This window comes from Stegodyphus dumicola, chromosome 1, assembly GCF_044657685.1.
Source record: "Stegodyphus dumicola isolate Sdum_Otavi_A_Nest chromosome 1, ASM4465768v1".
Classification (NCBI taxonomy): Eukaryota; Metazoa; Arthropoda; class Arachnida; order Araneae; family Eresidae; genus Stegodyphus; species Stegodyphus dumicola.
The window spans coordinates 219,639,745-219,658,608 of NC_140768.1; the positions used below are offsets into that span (position 1 = coordinate 219,639,745).

Here is an 18,864-nt window from a genome sequence, read left to right on the forward strand (position 1 = left end):
TGAATTCTATTTTTCTTTTATTTGTGTGTGCTGTGTGGTTGCAATTTTATGTAATTTTCCTTTTTTGAGTTTGGTTTATAAATAACTTCATTATTTTTAGTTATGTTTTTTTTTTCACTTCTCTTTCCTGTTGTGTTGTTAATTCGGAAAATGAGAAAAAATTATTATGGTCTTATATTATCGAATGTATTTGTATTGCTTTCCTTGGTTGCTTTTTATTAATTTTTTAGCTACTCGGACCAAGACTTGGGTTTCACGAAATTTTATTAGATTAATGTTTATTTTACTTTGGGTGTATTTTGGAGGTCATGGCCGGAACGCTGATCATTCCCATTTGTTGTTGGTACTGTCGGAGTTCTGAATGATCATGGGGCGAGAAATTTGCTAGAATGACCAGACGTCGTTCACTATTTTACTATTACCTTATATACTTCTCCCTTTTAAAGGGAGACTGGAGGATTAGGGGACCCAGTCGCCAAATCCTGCTGGTGAAGAATTATCATCCATCACCTTCTAGTTCGGGCGCCACTGTAGAGACATTAGGTTATTTTGAAGTAGGAAACACGAAAAATGAGCAATGCCCTCACCGGCACTCAAGCCTGGGACTCTCGAATACGCGCCGAGTGTGCTACCGTTACACCTTGAAGGCATGCAGAAAGAAGAGACAAAATACCTTATAATATTAAAGCAACATGCAGATTATTCATGGTTTCTTTATTAGTTACTGTTTACTTAGTACTTTATACGTAAATGTTATTCTTTTGCAGTATTAAGATCATTGTCTTGCTGGGAATGCTCAGATATCTAGGTTATACTAGAACTTACATCATGCAAGTTCACAAACTTAATAAAAAATATGTAGAGTCAGCAGAGCTTTTTTGATGTTAAAAACGTGGAAAATGTGTATTGGCCTGGCCGGAAATCAAACCCTGGGCCTCTCGACTACGAGTTTGCTTACAATTACACTACGAAGGTATGCTGGCAGAGGGGAGAAAGTACCTTGTATACTATCTCATTTAAAGGGCGACTGGGATTAGGGGACCCAATCGCCAAATCCTGGTGGTGGTGAATTAGCTTCCACCACCTTTTTAGTTCGGGCGTAACGCTAGAATCAATAGTTTTTCTTTGTTGAACAGGAGAGGTGAAAAATGGGCTATGCCCTCGCCAAGACTCGAACCCTGGACTTCGAGCATACGCGCCAAATGTGTGCTACCGTTACACCACGAAGGCATGCTGGAAGGAGAGAGAAAATACCTTACAAATATTTTGATTTGACAGTAAAAATTCATTATCAATGTTTTCCAAAAATCGTTTGGTATGTTTATGGTTACTGAAGAAACTGTTAATTTTGCTTGTTAAAACTTTGCTTAAAATTTTATACAAATTGATTAATTGTTTATTAAGGTTTAAAAATTATTATTGGTACTGAAAACTATTAAGTCATAATTAAATTGTTAAGTTATATTACTGATGATTAGTCAGCATTGATGCTGGAAAGTGAGTGAGTGAGTAAGAGATTATGGCGCAAAACAAAAGATGATTATAGTGCGCCAAACACAAGATGAGGTGTGTACAATCGATGAAATTAAAATACAATAAATAAAAACAAGTAGATGCTGGAAAGAGTTAAGTTATAAGTAAACGTTTAAGTCAATAATATATTTTGAAAACATGCTGGTTTATGGATTAGGAAAGGATATCTGTTAAAGCATAGAAAAGAGAACTGAGTAAGTTACAAGTACAAGTAGACACTGGAGCAGCAACTCTGAAGTGCCATAGGTGATTGAGAGATTATTGTACCAAGCTAACGGATAAGTTTTGCCCTATTTTAGAAGTCCGAGAGGGAACACAGCGGGGGGGATAGTCCGAGGGTCTCCCATTCCTCTCTCCTACCATCATCCTCTTAACAGAACTACTTTGAGTTGCCCCTTTGAATTTCAGACACTATACGTTAGCAAACGTCCATGCGCGATCTTACCGTACATTGGCTTTAATAAGTTACAATGCATTCAAGGAATGATATAAGTTAAAATGCATTCAAGGAATGATATAAGTTACAATGCATTCAAGGAATGATATAGGTTACAATGCATTCAAGGAATGATAGAAGTTACAATGCAGTTTTTCACACAGGGTATTGATGCTAGAAATAAAGAATTTCAGAAGTCAAATTTACAATTGAGAGTTTAATACTTTGACTACAGATAGTCGTTGTTCAATGACAACAGAGCAGTACTTTGAGTTTTTGATTTGAAGCCGTGAAATTTCAAAGAAGTTTTTAGCTAAGCAAGCAAGCTTAATGGAATAGTATTACTTGTTTCTGGAAACATGGGCCCAGCAAGGCTAATTAGAGTTGTTTCTTTTGGACAAAAGTGAACATCGACCTTTCCAGAGCCTAGAAAAGAAATGTAGAAAGATTGGTGATGATAGCTATAGTAGCGACTGAGTTATTAACGAACAAACAAAGACACATACTTTCATCTTTATATACATCTTTATATTTCTTCTTCATATATAGATGTTAAAATACTATACATCCATTTAAATAATCTCGTATTATCAGAAATACTAGTCACTTTCGGAGGTAATCGCATGGAAAGATTTGAACACATTTAATAATAAGGAAATATTTTATAGGTTTTGCTACCCTTACGTAAAATCTGCATTAAATGCTATAGTTAATTTTTACTTCTTTATACGAAGTCAAGGAAGTATTATAATTGTGAAAAAGTTCGGAAATCATAAATTTCTACGGAAATATCCATTCTGGTTGTTCCCGAATCTATTTGCACCATTTTTGCGTGAATTTTTTTGCACGTCTGTACGTGCGGACAGAAGAAAGCACTTTTGTATTTTAAAATAATTTTAAAATGGATTTAAAATAGATTCAAAAGATTTTTTTTTCGTGACATCTGTACGTACATACGTATGTATTATCTTGAATAATTCAAAACCGAATAGCCGTAGAACATTGAAATTTTATATATGGCACTGCCATAACATCTATTTGTGCATCTTCTTTTTTATCGCAATCAGCAGAACCAAAATTATATAGGATATATGTATATCTATCCCGTTATCAAGCTGAAGAGTCCTTACTTAGCTTTTATTTTTGTAATCGTTGGTCGTAGTCATATACTTCCAATTACAGAAGTATTTAAATGACGAATATATTCATGTTTTGATAATGTAAATTTGAAAAAAAAATAAATTTCGACAAATTGCAAAATCTAAATTTTAATGCCGTCTCTCGGTTCCTACTTATATTTGAAAAATTTTATAACTGCTATAAGAAATAAAATAATTAGAAATTTGACACTCGTACGAGTAAATTGACCGAGAAGCTTAATTTCAAAATTTGGATTTTTTGATGTCATTTTTAACTTTTTCGAGCGATCGGTTAACTTAGAAAAATTTGAGGAAATAAGTTTAAATGAACTGGAGAAAAAATGTGTATTACTTACCAGGCCATACAAGAAAGTCAGTCATGTGGTGTGCACATCACATTTTTAAGATCGAATACTTGTTAATGTTGTGAAATTATGAGACTAAAGATCAATTTTCAGATAAATTTGGGAAATTTTTTATATTTAAAATTTATTTAATAAATAAGAAGTGTAATAATTTTGTTGAATTTTTTTACAATTAAAATGACGATCCTGCATTTTAGAAAAGCTTGTATTATTTTTTAACACTGACACAGAGCTGAATGATGTATGCATAAAATTCGGTATAATAAGATACAGTGGTTTCCAAAAATTAAGAAAAAATTACAGAAATAGCGATAACTCATTCAGAAATAAGCCAATTCATTTAAAATTTGGATATATCGTCAAATAAGAGTTGCTGAGTAAAACTGCAGTATGCATATTAGAGGTGCTGCGATCGGAATACGTTATCTGCGAGGAGAATGAAATTACATCTTTGTGAGAAAGCCCGTAAATTTCGTTTCGATACTGAGATAAGAAATGTGGATGGCCAATTTGCAATAGTGACCTCCAGGCATCATTTGTCCGTTAGAACTGCGATGGAGAGCTATTGGGGAGTAGAGGCAGGACACAGTCAGTCAGAAATGGTCAAATGGCTAAATGTGAGTCCTTCTGTAATTCAGAGAATTTGGCAACAATTTATAACCACAAGATTAGGCTTCCAGAAGGTTTAGCAAAGGATGACCAACCGTTACGACGAGCGCCAATGACCGATACTTGTTGTGCACGAAGGAATAGAACAGCAACTCTGACTCATCTTAGATCCTCCCTAGCTATAATCAGCCGAAGTTTGGTGTCGATGTCAACCCTGTGCGGAAGGATTCACGAAGGAGGCCCGCACGTGAGATGCCCAGCCATTTGCATGCCGATCATGTCACATCATAGAAGGGAACGTTTAAGGTGTACACGTTGTAAGGATTATGTTAATTTTATTAACAGTTAAATTTTAAGTTAAAGTGCCTTTCCTGTCAAATTCTTAACTTCAACTTACTACTTCCGGCCAGAACGTAGTTTTGGAATTTGCTGAATATTTAATGAGAAGGAGCGGTATTTAAACCACGAAGTTACTTACCGAGACAGAGAGAGAAACAGAGTTTCTGAACTACGCGCGTCTGCCTTTTTGGCCGCTCCCTCTCTCAAAGCTGTTATACGCTCGGCCGTACTCAGGCCCTTGCTAAGCTTCGTAGTAAAATAGGTTAAGGGGCCAACTCTCATTGTACCTTGATAGCTTTGGCTATACTTAGTAGTTTAATTCTTAGTCTGTTAAGTTCAAGTCCCAAAGTGCGGACTTTATTTGTTCACTCCCAGGCGGAGTCTTGTTAAATCTTATAGAAATAATAAAGGGTTATTTACCCTTCTCTCTTGTTGTTTCCTGTCTTCGAACTCTAGCGATTATTCGCTTATCAGTTCCTAGGTTCCTCACTTCCAACATTAACTTAGAATTTCAAGTGAGGGACCTTACAACGTCAATATGTCCACTGGACGGCGGAGAGCTGTTCTTTTTACGGATGAATTTAGGTTTAGCTTCCAAAGTGTAAGTAGGCGTTATTTGAATTGGATAGAATTCGGAACCCGTTATCATCCATCGAACATCCTTGAAAGAGTTGCATACGAAGGGTGTCTGTGTTTGAAGTGGTATCTCTCTAGGTGGCCGCACAGACCTCCATGTGTTTCCACATGGAACCGTGAATGTACCACATGGATCCGTGCCTATAGAGATGACATCCTTGATGCATATATGCGCTCTTATGACGGGCAATAATTCATGAGTTTCTGCTATCGCTAGGAAACCAACGCTTCCAACGCTAAACCTCACAGGGCTCGCATCGTGGTTGATTATCTTCAGCAACAAACAATTCAGCACAAAAAGCGGCGACCTTAATCACACGACCTGAATCCTATCGAGCATGTTTGAGATGCTCTAGGAAGAAGTATAGCTACTCTCAGTCTTTCTCTTTAGACCCATGCCACGCTTGAAAATGCTTTGCAAGAGAAACAGCTCTCACTTCACACAGAACGAATAGACTGCATTATTGACAGCATCACACGTCTCTGTGTGTGCTCTATTGCTTCTCGGGAAGTTCTTCTCCATATTGAACGCAATGTTTCTTAATACAAAGTGGTATATCTGAATTGTTCATTTTGTGCTTATGCTAAATTCTATAACATATAATTGTTTGGTAATTTCTTTTCATGTTATTTTATATCTTACTATCTGTGGTATACAGTGGGTCAGTTTCATTTCTACATGTAACTTTTTGAGTAATCGTCATTTTTGTGATTTTTCCTTAATTAATTATAACCAGTGTACTTTGACCTCAGATTTTTTGCCAGTGATATTTCTGTGTAGACATGATTACACAATGCAGTTCTCAGTTTACAATCCATAGTTATTGTTTAAAACCTATGCTAGGAAACATAAATAAAAAGGATCGTTCTTAAAAATATACGCTAGAAGTTGGACACATAATAAAAATGCCAGTTACGGAACATCAAAAATTGGTATTGTATGGAGGTACCAAAGAGAAAAGGCGAAGAAGAAAACCAAAACCGGTTTGGAGGAAGGAGAATGGGACAAAAAAGCCTTAGAAATTTATGACTCCCAGGTCACTGAGTGACCCATTTCATAATTCCAAATGACTCACATGAATTCCGAAAATAAAGTATGATGTGTAAAAATAAATTAAAAAACACAAATATGGAACGAACACTTGAAGAAGACATAAAAATAAACCGAAAATAAATAATAATAATAACATTTTTGTTTGATTAGAAAGTTGCGGTAATAAAGACTTGTTATAAGTAATAAGACTTATTATAAGGGAGGCTTCACTAAACCGACATTACAAGTTCAGCATCAGGGTTCATCAGTTCATATCGAAGAGAAAAATCGAAGTTCATTCAACTGTGTTTATTTTTAAAATAATTTGAATTAGCATTTTAATTTTCATGTAATTATTTTCTCAATAAAATATCTCCTTTTATTCACCAAAACGGACTGTTTTAAAGCAAAAAAATATCACTGACCCGAAACGGCGGTTTGATACACATATTTTGGTTGATTTTGACTTGCAGCCAAAAATGGTTGCAGACGGCTGGGATAAAAGCTGGATGAAGACAAGACATGCTATTAAAACGTCATCAAACCTCAAGGGATGGAGGGAAAGATTTAAAGGCTTATGCGCCAGATTGGAGTAGAAAGGCTGAAAGAGGGAATGAATATGTTAAAATGAAAAAAATTCTCACATGCAAAAGTGTCAAATGACAGATAAATTAAGCGCGTAATATTTTGGGGAAAGTGTGATAGTTTATCACCGTTAGGATACATTTCGTTTACAAAAATTTAATCATATACTCAGAAAAAAATTGCATTACATCAAACTTCGTTAGCCAGCAATCATGTTTGAATCTTATTTCGATTTCATTTAGGCTTAAATCCTTTAAGTTGGTTAGCATGGAAATGGTTGCATGCAAGTACTTAATTATGTTGCCAATTACTCTCATGAAAGTGAAAGAGATAAAGATTTTTATAGTTCGAGAAAATCGAACATAATTATTGCCAAAGATTAATATACTTAAAAAAATTTAAAAGAAAAAAATGTCAAAAGATTCAGATGTTAACGGCCACCTAAAAGTTTTCTTTTAAAGTGTAAAGTGGATTCCTTAAAGTTTGCTTAACGTTTATGAGCAGAAATTATCAGTAGAGATGGCCGATATGGAACAGCGAAGCATTTAATAAGATACTAGACGAATATATACATTTAGACTAACATGGGAACATTGCATGCGAATATACATATATTTTGTCTATTTGAAAATTGAAAAAATATAAAACTTTATTCTGAAAGAATACTTAATGCTTCTAATGAGATATATTGTGAATTAAAAGCATTTTTATTTACATCAATGAGATTAAAAAGTTAAAAAATAATATTCTTACGAACTGCATTTATTGTTTTTAAATAGCTTAGTTTGTTAATCAATAAAGAACAGATTTAATCTGAAAGATAAATATCTTCCATTTTGCCGAATGGCAACAGACACGAATGGAAAGTGAAACAGCGCAAAATAGTGTTTCGAGACTAATATCTCGTTTTGAGCTAAAGATGTATATTATTTGGCTAGAAATAAAAAAGTTAAATTTAACGACGTGTTTATATTCATTAATACATTTAACGATGAAATTATTAAAACATGCTGTGATAAATACGGATCAGTTATTTTTATTATTTGTACAATCTGAAGTACAATTTAATCTTTTGGCAGTAGACAATGTGAGATAAACTTGAAATGTTTAGAATTTGGAGGAAATATGCTCATTCAAAAGAGAAACCAGTTCATTTCGGAAAAGGAAGTACAAATTCTCATTTTTTATGTACGCTTTGGTCTTTAGGGAAGACGATGGATATTCTGGCATTTAGGGTTTACAGAAATAGTACTAATGAAAAACTAAATACAAGTGCTATTCCTTTGCCTAGGCAAAAGAATTTCCAAAGGCAAAAGAATTCTTTTTTTAACATCAGTCACAGGTGAAGAAAAACAAACTAGTTGCTTCAATAAATGAATGTTTAAGATAAACATAGAAGGTCACCTGATATGTAACTGTAAACTTAAAGACTAGGAGTAGATAACGACATGTTTTTGATACTTAATTAAGTTTATGGATCTGAAATAAATATGTACGCTATTATAATCTACAAACGCAAGGAAATTCAGAATTAAAATAATATTAGAATTAAGTAATTATAATAAGTGAAATTGTTTATAGTTGGTATTCGAATCAGCCATTTAAAATGTACTCTGCAATTATGTGAATACTAACTTATTAACAAAATTCTCTCTTGCAATAATTCTGCTCTTTACACTAATATTTTTATGATTCATATGTACTTCCAGACTGAGCTACGTGATGGATTAAATAAAACCTTTATTAAAAACAAATGAAATCCAATAAAACAATTTAAGGCAAAAAATGCTTAAGTGTTTTTTATAAGGTATTGAGAAAATGTTATAAAAATTCATTACATAAAAGCCTGCTTTCTAGTTCAGAATAAATATTGTTGCGTGCCTACGGGTTCGTAATAGATTGAACCTAAAAGTCCGATAATAGGTTTATGAAAATGATTCTTATCAAAAGAAATATATCAGAACTCTGGAATTTTCCTCTTAGATATTTGTACAAGTGTTCACAATATCACGCAATATTATCAGTAGTTATATTTCAAACTACTGAAAACGTCAAAATACAACGCAGTGCAAAGCGTATCTAAAGAGAAAGCTAATTCAGATAGTACGCGCGAAACTGAAGAACTCACAAAACAATAACTAAGCAACTGACTCAGACGCTCTCCTTTCCGGCCTTTTATAGCTTTCAACCGGTCGCGAGCTATTTCTAGTAAATTCTGTTTCTCGAAGTTACTGGAAAGCAATAAACCGATGGAATTAGGGTTACAACCAATATAGTGGTCAATTACATTTTTTTCAGTTTAAATACAAATTACCGAGATATCCATTTACTCTAAGTATTCTTACTTTTCCAGCATAGCTCTTTCTTAAAATTTGTCGCGCACTGCACCGCCCGGGGAAATAAAAGCAACAATTTATTATAATTCTAATAAATTTACCTATCTAAATACAAAATTAATAACAACATTGTTATTGCAAATATAGAAGAATGGCGAATTAACTACATGATATAAAAAGAAAAGAATACTTGATGTTCATAACTAAAAAGATTAAAAGATTAACCTATACATTTTAATTACTTATTTGGTATTAGTTAAGTTATTATTACAGCCTACGTTTTTAAAAATATTTCTTTAATGTCAGTTTGAAAGCTATAAAGTGATTTACTTTGTTCCTCAAATAGAAATTTAATGCAATGGAATAATCAACAAAGATTTTCTATTTTCTGAGAAAAAACAGTAACTCTTTTGTAGATTATTTTGTAAAGATAAGTAAATCAAGATGTAAAGAATTAGAGAAATGAATATTTATCTAAAGTCTTGTGGATATAATTTTCATCTTTATACATAAAAAAGGAAGACACAAATTACAGTAAAGATAAATGATTTTCTTTATGAATGAGAACTAGATTTGCGATCTGTACATAGAGCTCCAACTCAGTAACTACAGCATTTTCAATATAGAGTTTTAACAAGACAATAATTCATAAAATGTAAAATTAGCTAGCATCAATGAAAAGAATAAAACACTGCAGTTGTCATTTTCGAAAAATTTTGATTTCTGTTGCCGGCAGACATTGGCCATTTGGCCCAGCGGCTGTGAACAGAGAATAATTAGAATTATCATTATGAGGTAAATTATCCTTTTGATTTCTGCTGAAAATTTAGGTCCTGTTTTCATAACTGGAAAAATACCCATGAAAACATTTTTAGCTTTGTGAAAGATATTTCTCACATAGTTCTTGAAAAACAATTTGAAGACCCAAGATATTTGGCCAAAATGGTGGTTGGAATTTCTTCGTTGCCAGTGAGTTGATTACTGACGAAACCTCCGTGTCCTCAAAACAAAAGAGAGCTGCTTCTGGCTGGGTTAACTTTATGTAATCAGTACTTGCAAAATGTTGTCAGTTGAACTGGCAACTTTTTATACTCTCATCTACTGCCAGTCATGAGATACATTTCAAAAATATTGAAATTAAATAAACTTCAAATCCTTGATAAATAATATGGGATAGGAATAATATTACATATAATGCTTTGAAACTGAAGCTAAGTCTAATTTCAGAAAATTTTGCTAAAAGAAGTGCAGAATATTGCTAACAAATTAGTAGAAATATGTTTGTATTCTTTTATGTTATCAATACCATTATTATTATTATAAGGCCACAGTCCCTTTCATGTTATATTATATATCCAAGCTAACACAAGATTTAAAGTGTTTTATAGATAAATATTCAACTATTTAAATTTTAAAAATATTCTTAAATACACGGGTCTTTTTTTATTTCATTCCGCGAAGTTTTTCCATGGACAAATGTAATTTCTACCTTAATTAAATTCATGGCTCAAGCTAAAAACAGAAAGAGAATGTCAGATAACAAATAGATTGAGTCAAGATTAAGGAGTCAGGCGAGAATACGTTTTTTAAAGTTCTCTCCAGACTTTCTTAGCCTTGTCATAACTGTTGATCAAAAGTAGATATACAGTAGTGAATCGGTATACGTCATTATCTTTTCCAGATCTTTAGATATACATTAAACTGTACCTGTATGAAACGAACTTTCCAAATAAGATATAAAGAGAACAAAATTAATCCGTTCTTGTAAAAATTTCCATTGTTATTATTATAACACTCGTTAATTCTAAAATATAAATGCAATAGGTTGCTGTAAATGAATGAAGCACAGCATATGATACTGTATATAAATGTTTTTCTGTTGTCTGGGGTCAAAAGAAATTTTTCAACATGCTTTAAATCCTCTGATCCTTGTTCGGTAATTGATTTCACACCTTTCGCAACGCTAACCTATTTAACAGCCTCTTTGTTTTTCACAATCGTAGAGATCGTACGGTAGGCAACAGCCAAGTCCCAGATACGCGTGCCATCGTTAAACGTTCCAACAATCTTTTTTCTTTCACCTGCATGGTGGCTCTAACAATTTCTTTCGTTATTTGGCTATTCTTAAAAAACGTTCCTAAAACTCACTGTAAATGAATCTGCAAAACATTTACCACGAAAACACAAAAATCACTTGAAATTCAGAGTTATAGTTCGGGTTGATAACTGAATAATGGCAAGAAGTGTTATGACTCTCATAGGCAGTGGTGGAATTGTCTTAAAAGAGGTAACAAGAGTAGTGCGTGCAAGCGTCATCTAACTTAAGTCTTATTTCAAACAAATATCTAATGCTTATACTGTACTTTGATTCGTGTTTCAGGAATTTTCTTAGAATTGAGAATCTCCCGCTCTCTAACGGAAATGGAAAATTAAATTTACTTAATGAACTGTTAAAAAAAATAACTGTATTGTAAATAATCATAATAACAATTTTTTGGAGAAAACATTGTCATCATGAGCTTAGGTGTTCGTAATGGATGTTGTACGTCACAAGCTTAAGGGTTTATAATGACAGAACCGATGGTGGCTTGATGCAATTTATTTTCCCAAAAGAAACACTTTACAGTTTTGGAACTTTTCACAAAAGTACTCGTACAACTCTTCTCAATATGACACAGCCCAATCAGTAGCTGCCACTTCAAACTACCAAGAACAATAAACAAGGCACTTCAAAAACCTCAAATGCAGCTCACACAGTATTCTCTTAAAGTTCTGTACTAAAATAAAGTTATGCTCTCTTTGGTATTGTATCATTTTACCCGGACGCTGAGAAATTTAAAAATAGCTTTGATTTCTCGAAACTTCTGGGGGACATACAAGTTACAGCTACATAAGGCCAAATACAGTTACAATTACATAGGGATTAGACCAGTTACGGTGATACAGGGGTCAGGCGAAAATATTGCCAAATGGTTGCCAAGTTCAGGCGACTTTTGGCGATTTTTTTTTTAATTTGGAAACAAAAATTAATAGCCAAAACCATCGTAAATTTTGCGCTATCTTCCCAGTTTACTTCAATGTTAAATACGCTGCCCCGTAACTTTATTTTTTGGTGAAGCTTCACATTTCTGAAGCCTTTCATGTTATATTATACAAGATATATTATAATTTACATATAATTTCTTTAAAATTATTTACATGCATACAAAATTTGTTCATTTGACAGAGAACTTAGTTCACAGTATCTGGGAGGCGAGAATTCATATACCTCAGTCACATAATATTGAATCAGTTGTATTAAACGTTAGGACTTCACTATATGTATAGTAAACTTATGAAGTCTATTCAGTTTGTCGAAGCGAGAAACAAAAATTGTGCAATGTCGTAGGTGGGATTAGAACTCTGAACATTGCTAACCAAAGATGCTTCCAATTATACCACTATAAAAATCGGTAAATCGGTTTCGGTAAAAAGGAAGAAAATACCTTGAAAACTCATATAGATGAATATATTCCTGTTTAAAATAATTTAGCTTCTCACAATATACTTTACTGAAAGTAATTAAAAATTAAATGCATTTACTTCCAGTATTATCGAATTTTTAACGAAATAAGCAAGAGATATAGGCCAAAAAAACACATTTCCAATTTAAACTCAAGTTACATTTTCAGAAAAAATAACTACTGGAGAAGTATTTTTATGATTCACATTATTTGGAGTTAAAATAAGAACAATATGTGGTTAAATAAAGGTTTTAGGGAAAGTATATTTTGAAGTTAATTATATCATGTTTCGCTAGCCAAGTTAATTAACGTACCTAAGAGTAGAAACAAGGAAGGTCATTAATAACGGCAAGCAAAAATGTTCATTTCACAGAAAGCATTTATTAAAACAACGGACAAAATTTTACTTAAACTAACTTAATAATTCTTACTAATAGAAGAAGGAAAGTACTTATTATTAGAAATAACATATAGAAAGTAACCCTCCAAAATTCTGGTCTATTCAGCAAAATATATGGTCTATAAAGCATCTAAACTGTTTTCGTATAAATGAAACAAAAAATGGTTTCTCTCTTATTTTAATTTAAGAGAAATAATTAATTCTGAATGCCAGTAGAATTTTCTTGTGTCATTTACGCTTGTTTACGTTTTGCTGTTTCGTGAAAGTTCGATTTAAAAGCAATGCTTATTTCATAGAGAAATTTATAAAAAATGCTTATAAGTACTTTGGAATGACATATTTAAGTCATTATAATGATCACAAGATAATTTTCATATATTAAACACAGCAGAATGCTTTAAAAATAATCAACGCATAGAATTGATTTGACTTAAAATGTAATTGCAATATCCTAGACGTATTTTGAGGGATTAAAATTGCAATACTCATAATTTATTTTGTCCGAAAAGTTGAAATGTTCTCTCCTTATGCAGCGAAATTTGCTATGAATTTATAAAATAGTTGAATAGAATTATTTATAAAATAGTTGTTATTATAAAACGTTTAAGCATGTAATGACATAGCTTCTGTTGAAATCAAAACTATATTTCGAAGTTCAAGAAAAATAAAATAGTGTGCATGAAAGATAATTACGAGATCTGAAATATACAACGTAAATTTAATATTTACACAAAATTTCATATCAGTAAAGAGGATGATATTTTCTATCACTTAGAAACTACAGTTAAAAGCGGATTATATATACGAATTTATAACGAGAGTTATTGATGTTACCTTGAAATTTTCTATGAATGAGTTTAAAGCTCAAAATATTAATATTATTGAAACCATTGCCTTACTGAAATTTTTAATTAAAATTTTATGATAAAATGATTTAAACATTTAAGAGACTCTTGAGTATTACGCAAGCCCGAGAGTTTCGGATAATGCCCGTGCCGTTGTCAGATAAAAATGCAATTACGGAATTCAGTATTCACTGATAACTGCAATATAAATCCAAATTTAGTTTTAAAAAGTGTTTAATGTTTAATTCGAAAGTTATTTATTAGAAAAAGGTATCTATACATCTTCTTATGTGGATATTCAGTCTGTTCTTTGAATAACTCTTAGGTGTTTTTAAGAGTCAAGCTTTTCCTTGAGACGAATCTTTTTAAATTTCCGGAAAATATTTCACATCCCAGACATTTTCCTGGAGTAATTAACTAGGCTTTCACTTTTAACTTTTTTAAAATAAAGACATAGAATAAGTTTTTGTTGCTTGGCCATATAAACATGAATTTATTTGATAAAGATAAGGATAAAGATGATATTATGCTAATATGGTTCCCTAATTTCTACCACTACCAAAATAAAGAACTACTTGAATTTCTAATACGGAACTGGCTTATTAGCGACTTTCAGTGAAGAAAAAACTTCATTCGACGTTTGATCATTGCAATCATAAGCTTAGAACATTATTAGTCCAAAGGGATTTGAATCCCGAAGGACTATTAGTTTCGTTTTGGCATTTTACGTCGGACTCATAAATGTCGGTTCACTTTTCAAACTGTTGCCACAAAATGTTAGAGTCCTGCATTATATTTGAAGAAATTAAATAATGAAAAATCTGCATAAATGTATGTATATTTCTCGTATTGTGATAAAACAACGGTACATAGAGTCATCGAATTTTGAATAACGTAATCCTCCAACGAATATGAGCATGTGGAAGACCAAATTTGAAATTTGAAATTTGTTTTATGATCGATTTCCTATTTTTTAAAACTTTGACGAATTTTTGATTAACAAACTCAAGGATTTCAAAGCGAGCAATGGCAACGTTGTGCAGAAAAAACATTTTTATCTCCAGCGCGTGAGTCTCTGTATCGGAAATTCTAAAGATATGCTCGTTTTAAAACTATTTTGCGATATTGCTGTTGCACTGGATCTTATGGTTTAGGTGCGAGGAACGTGATATTTAATAAAGAAAGGTAACACACAAAATGTTAAAAAACGCCCCTTTGGACGTATTTTAAAATCTGAAACATTTCAGATTTTTTTTTATATATATAATATTGTTTAGGGGCTTATAAATATCGCTTTAAGTAATCATCCTAGATGAGCAGAATTTATCGAAGTTAATAACATTAAACAGCAAAATAAAACATACAAGAAATATCATAAGTTATTGATGTCATTCTAAAAACAATTCAACTTAATCTCTTTGAACTGCAGTCTTTCTAAATTCAATCAGAACCGACAGACTAATGGCTATCTAAGCCGTACTTAAATGATTTTGCCAATCTTCTGGAAGCTTACGGAAAAATTACTTCTAGTGCTCCGAAAATGCGTGTTCCCCAAATTTATAGAAATTCGTTATGTTGGAAGGAAACCCACTCAAGCTACTCAAGCAATGATTTTATTACATTGCATGATCGCGCATTATCTATCTATATATATAAAGAAGAAATTCTCTTTGTTTGTCCTCTAATAACTCAGTTACTACTATAGTTATCGTCACCAAACTTTCTACAATCGTTTTCTAGATCCTGAAAAGGTCGACGTCCACGTTTTTCCAAAACCGAGTAGCTAAAATCAGAGATATTATTTAAAACTCGAAAAAACGATAATTTTCGCCATCATTTTTCCCAGCGGCAACAGTTTCGCAAGCTGGAGATGAAAATCTGTTTTATTTCGAAAGTTCTTGCCACTGCTCGCTTTCAAATCCTAGAGTTTGTTAATAAAAATTTCGAAGTTTTACAATGAAATAAAAATAGCGTTGCCAAACATTAAATACATTATTAACGATTTCAAAAGTTCGTGGGAATCCCATTCGACTGCGTACGACTTTAATCAGCCGAGATATTAATTAAAAACTTCTAAAACATTGATTTCCGCACACATTTTTCCGAGTGGCAATAGTCTCGCGCGTTGGAGATAAAAGGCTTTATTTTGAAAAGTGTTGCGACTGCTTGCTTTCAAATCGTTTGTTAATGAAAAATTTGTAAGTTTTACAAAATCTCTCTATAAAGGAAGAGTGTTTGTTTGTTTCCTCGCGTTATTGATTTCTGATTAATTAGGATCAATTCTTTGCCACATTTAATCGACTAAAATTGAATATAGGGGAAATATTGGATGGAACTTGAGCTTTTACGACTATTTGATTAGAAAGACGGAAATTATTAAAAACAGCATGACAATGTTGCTGATAGAATGAGAAAGAATTAGCTTATTTTTGTATCGAAATTTTTTATGTGGGTCCCATATCGCATCAGATTGAAAAATGTATAACTATAAACCGTATTTTTTGCATCGTTATTAGACACGGATTACAGCAGTATCGTTCGTTCTCTCTGTTAGATGCATTAATATCAATCTAATTTAACTGTCATAGGGTACTTTCGTTAGTAAGAAAATAGTTATATAAATTAAATATATTTTCATCCGTGCAATTCTAAACTGTACAGTTTTTCCAAACCAAAAAGAGTAGCATTTATTAGGAATAATGTGCAACTGTTAATTTCTTTTTTAAAATGAATTTTTTTTTTTGAGAATTAAAGGTTTAGAACAATTTAGATTAATATTTTCTATATTGTTCTTTCCCTTTACTTCTATGTAATGCGTAATTTTTAAAGTTTTTATAATTACTGCATTATATTTTGCTAAGTATGTTAACTATAATTAACTCTTTTTAATTCGTTGTGTTTAATTAGAGAAAATGTTCCATTTGGTCATAGGAAATCAGGGAAAGACTGGGAAATAAAAAGTTGAGTTTCAGTGGAAACCCTGTGATGTGAAACGAATGGAGTTCCATAGATACGGAAATAGACATGAAGTTTTTGGAAAATTTGAAATATACTTTCAGAAGATAGGGAAATATATTTCAAAATATTTTGAAACTAATTAGGAATCAAAGGTAAGTGTTCTTTTCTTTTTATATCGTATGATATAGACCAGGGATTCCCAACCGATCGGTATTGAGCCCGTGGAGGGTAAATGAAATTTTAAAGAAGGTCAGTGATGATAATTAATGGTCGAGTGGGGATCAGTAGCAAAATAGACACCAGGTTATTGATTGGCATAATTAAGATTCCATCAATTATAAAAAACTCTAAATAAAATTGATAATTAATTACACCTTGATATAAAGTTATACCGTGTAGTATAAATTTATAGCTTTCAAAATAATCGCCAGAGGTCTCCATCTAATTTTTCCAGCCTTTCTTCAGGTCATCGAAACACTCTTTATAGGCGTTTGAATTAACCGTTTACAAAATACGCTTAATATTTGGTTTAATATCCGAAACAATTTCAATCGTTTCGTTGATGGTCATCTTAAGAGTCGAAAAAAAGGAAAGGAAAATAAGATGGCGATAAGTCCGGAGAATATTGTCGGTGATATATAACTGTTCAACAGCAGCAAGATAATGTTCTACAGAGACAATGTTGTATGGGATCAAGTATTATCATGTGAAAGAAAACATTGCCCAGAATTAAAATGTTTCTTCCCAACTCGCTTTATCCTCGTTCTTAATCGAAAAAATAAATCTTTGTAATAATATGGTTAAGTGATTGATTTTCAGGAACAAATTCATGGTGAATATAAAAGTGCAGTCAGCATCACTTAAGTCTTTGATTTTAACATCCCTTTTTGTACAGGAGACTGCTCTTTCCACTGCACACTTTGTCTCTTTGTTTCTGATTCGTGTTATTGCTTTGCATGTAGCAGCCAGCAAATCTTCAAAGGAAGCTTTTCTGTCCCCGTTTTGCTGTTCTGCTGAAATTCGACGCACAAATCAGGCAAACATTCCTCATTTTCAGATTTTCATTTCAAATTAACTTATAGTTTTCTTTGCTTATCCTAAGCCCGTCTGAAAGCTGCTCATTTTTACACTTTCGTCAACTTTTAACAAAGAGAGAAATTTCTCCACATTTTTCTCATTCTTTAAGGGTGCCCTATCTTTGAATCCTCTTCCATTCTTTCACGCCGACATTTAAAGCGGTTGCCCGTTCATACATTTGTGTTCTTGATAATGATGCATCACCCCATACTGTTTGAATTATCTCTAATGTTTACGTAGCAGATAGCGAATTTTTTATAAAATTTAATATTATAAAATTGTTCAATGTCCAAGCAAAGTTTCTTTGTAATAATGTCACCTTAGCAAATGAAAATAAAGTCGGCGTTTTGATATGCAAATAACAAAATAACCAGCTTAAACTGGCTTTAATAAGATATGTTACTCTTTCTAAACGTACATTTATTCTTTCACTTTTTTATTGTTTAGTCTTTTAATGTGTTCGGTTATTTTATGGCCCATATTTTATATATATTTTTTATGCAATAAATCTATTATAAAGAAGTAAAACTCAGGAACGCAAGCAAACACAGCCAAAAAATTACGAAGAGAGCCCAACTTCCTGGCGAGATGTTCAAGATGGGCAAGCCACTTGCAAAATTTAAAAGAATTTAGTGTTTGCATCCCAGACATTAATATTTAGAATGTCCCAGCATGACTCTTAGGACTGCAAAATTTGAACTTGCTATTATGATGGAGAGCAACTGATTTCATTGAAGGAGGAATGCTCAAGCCCAAATGATGTTCAAAGCACATGGGAAGGCTCAGTTTTGGAATTTAAAAGTCATCCTAGAGATATATTCAAAAATAAAAGTCGTTACCGAATCGACATTATCCACTTTCCCCGTTTCTTCTAGTGAGAGCAGGCTTTAATCAATCCAAAAGAATATTTTTGAACGAAGTGATCTAAATATTAAGTTAAGCAATTGTATGCCAAATATATAAGATAGGAAAAATGCATCAGTACATCAACCTTAGCAATCACGCTAATTAAAATCTCTTTTTATTGATCTCTTACATGACGCTGACCGCAACAGATGACTCTAAAGCAT

The 18,864-nt window shown here is 32.3% G+C and overlaps 1 protein-coding gene across 6 annotated transcripts in view; it reads right to left on the minus strand.

Moving 5' to 3' along the window:
• Window positions 1-18,864, minus strand: part of LOC118179667 (glutamate-gated chloride channel-like) — a 683,063-nt gene that overhangs the window by 132,380 nt on the left and 531,819 nt on the right. Inside the window, exon 4 of one of the 6 annotated variants that reach the window (XM_085825832.1) lies at window positions 2,315-2,395. The exons of the other annotated variants lie outside the window; for them this stretch is intronic. The gene's annotated coding sequence lies outside the window, so the exon portion shown is untranslated. The remainder of the gene's footprint in view (window positions 1-2,314; window positions 2,396-18,864) is intronic. 6 annotated transcript variants of the gene reach the window in all.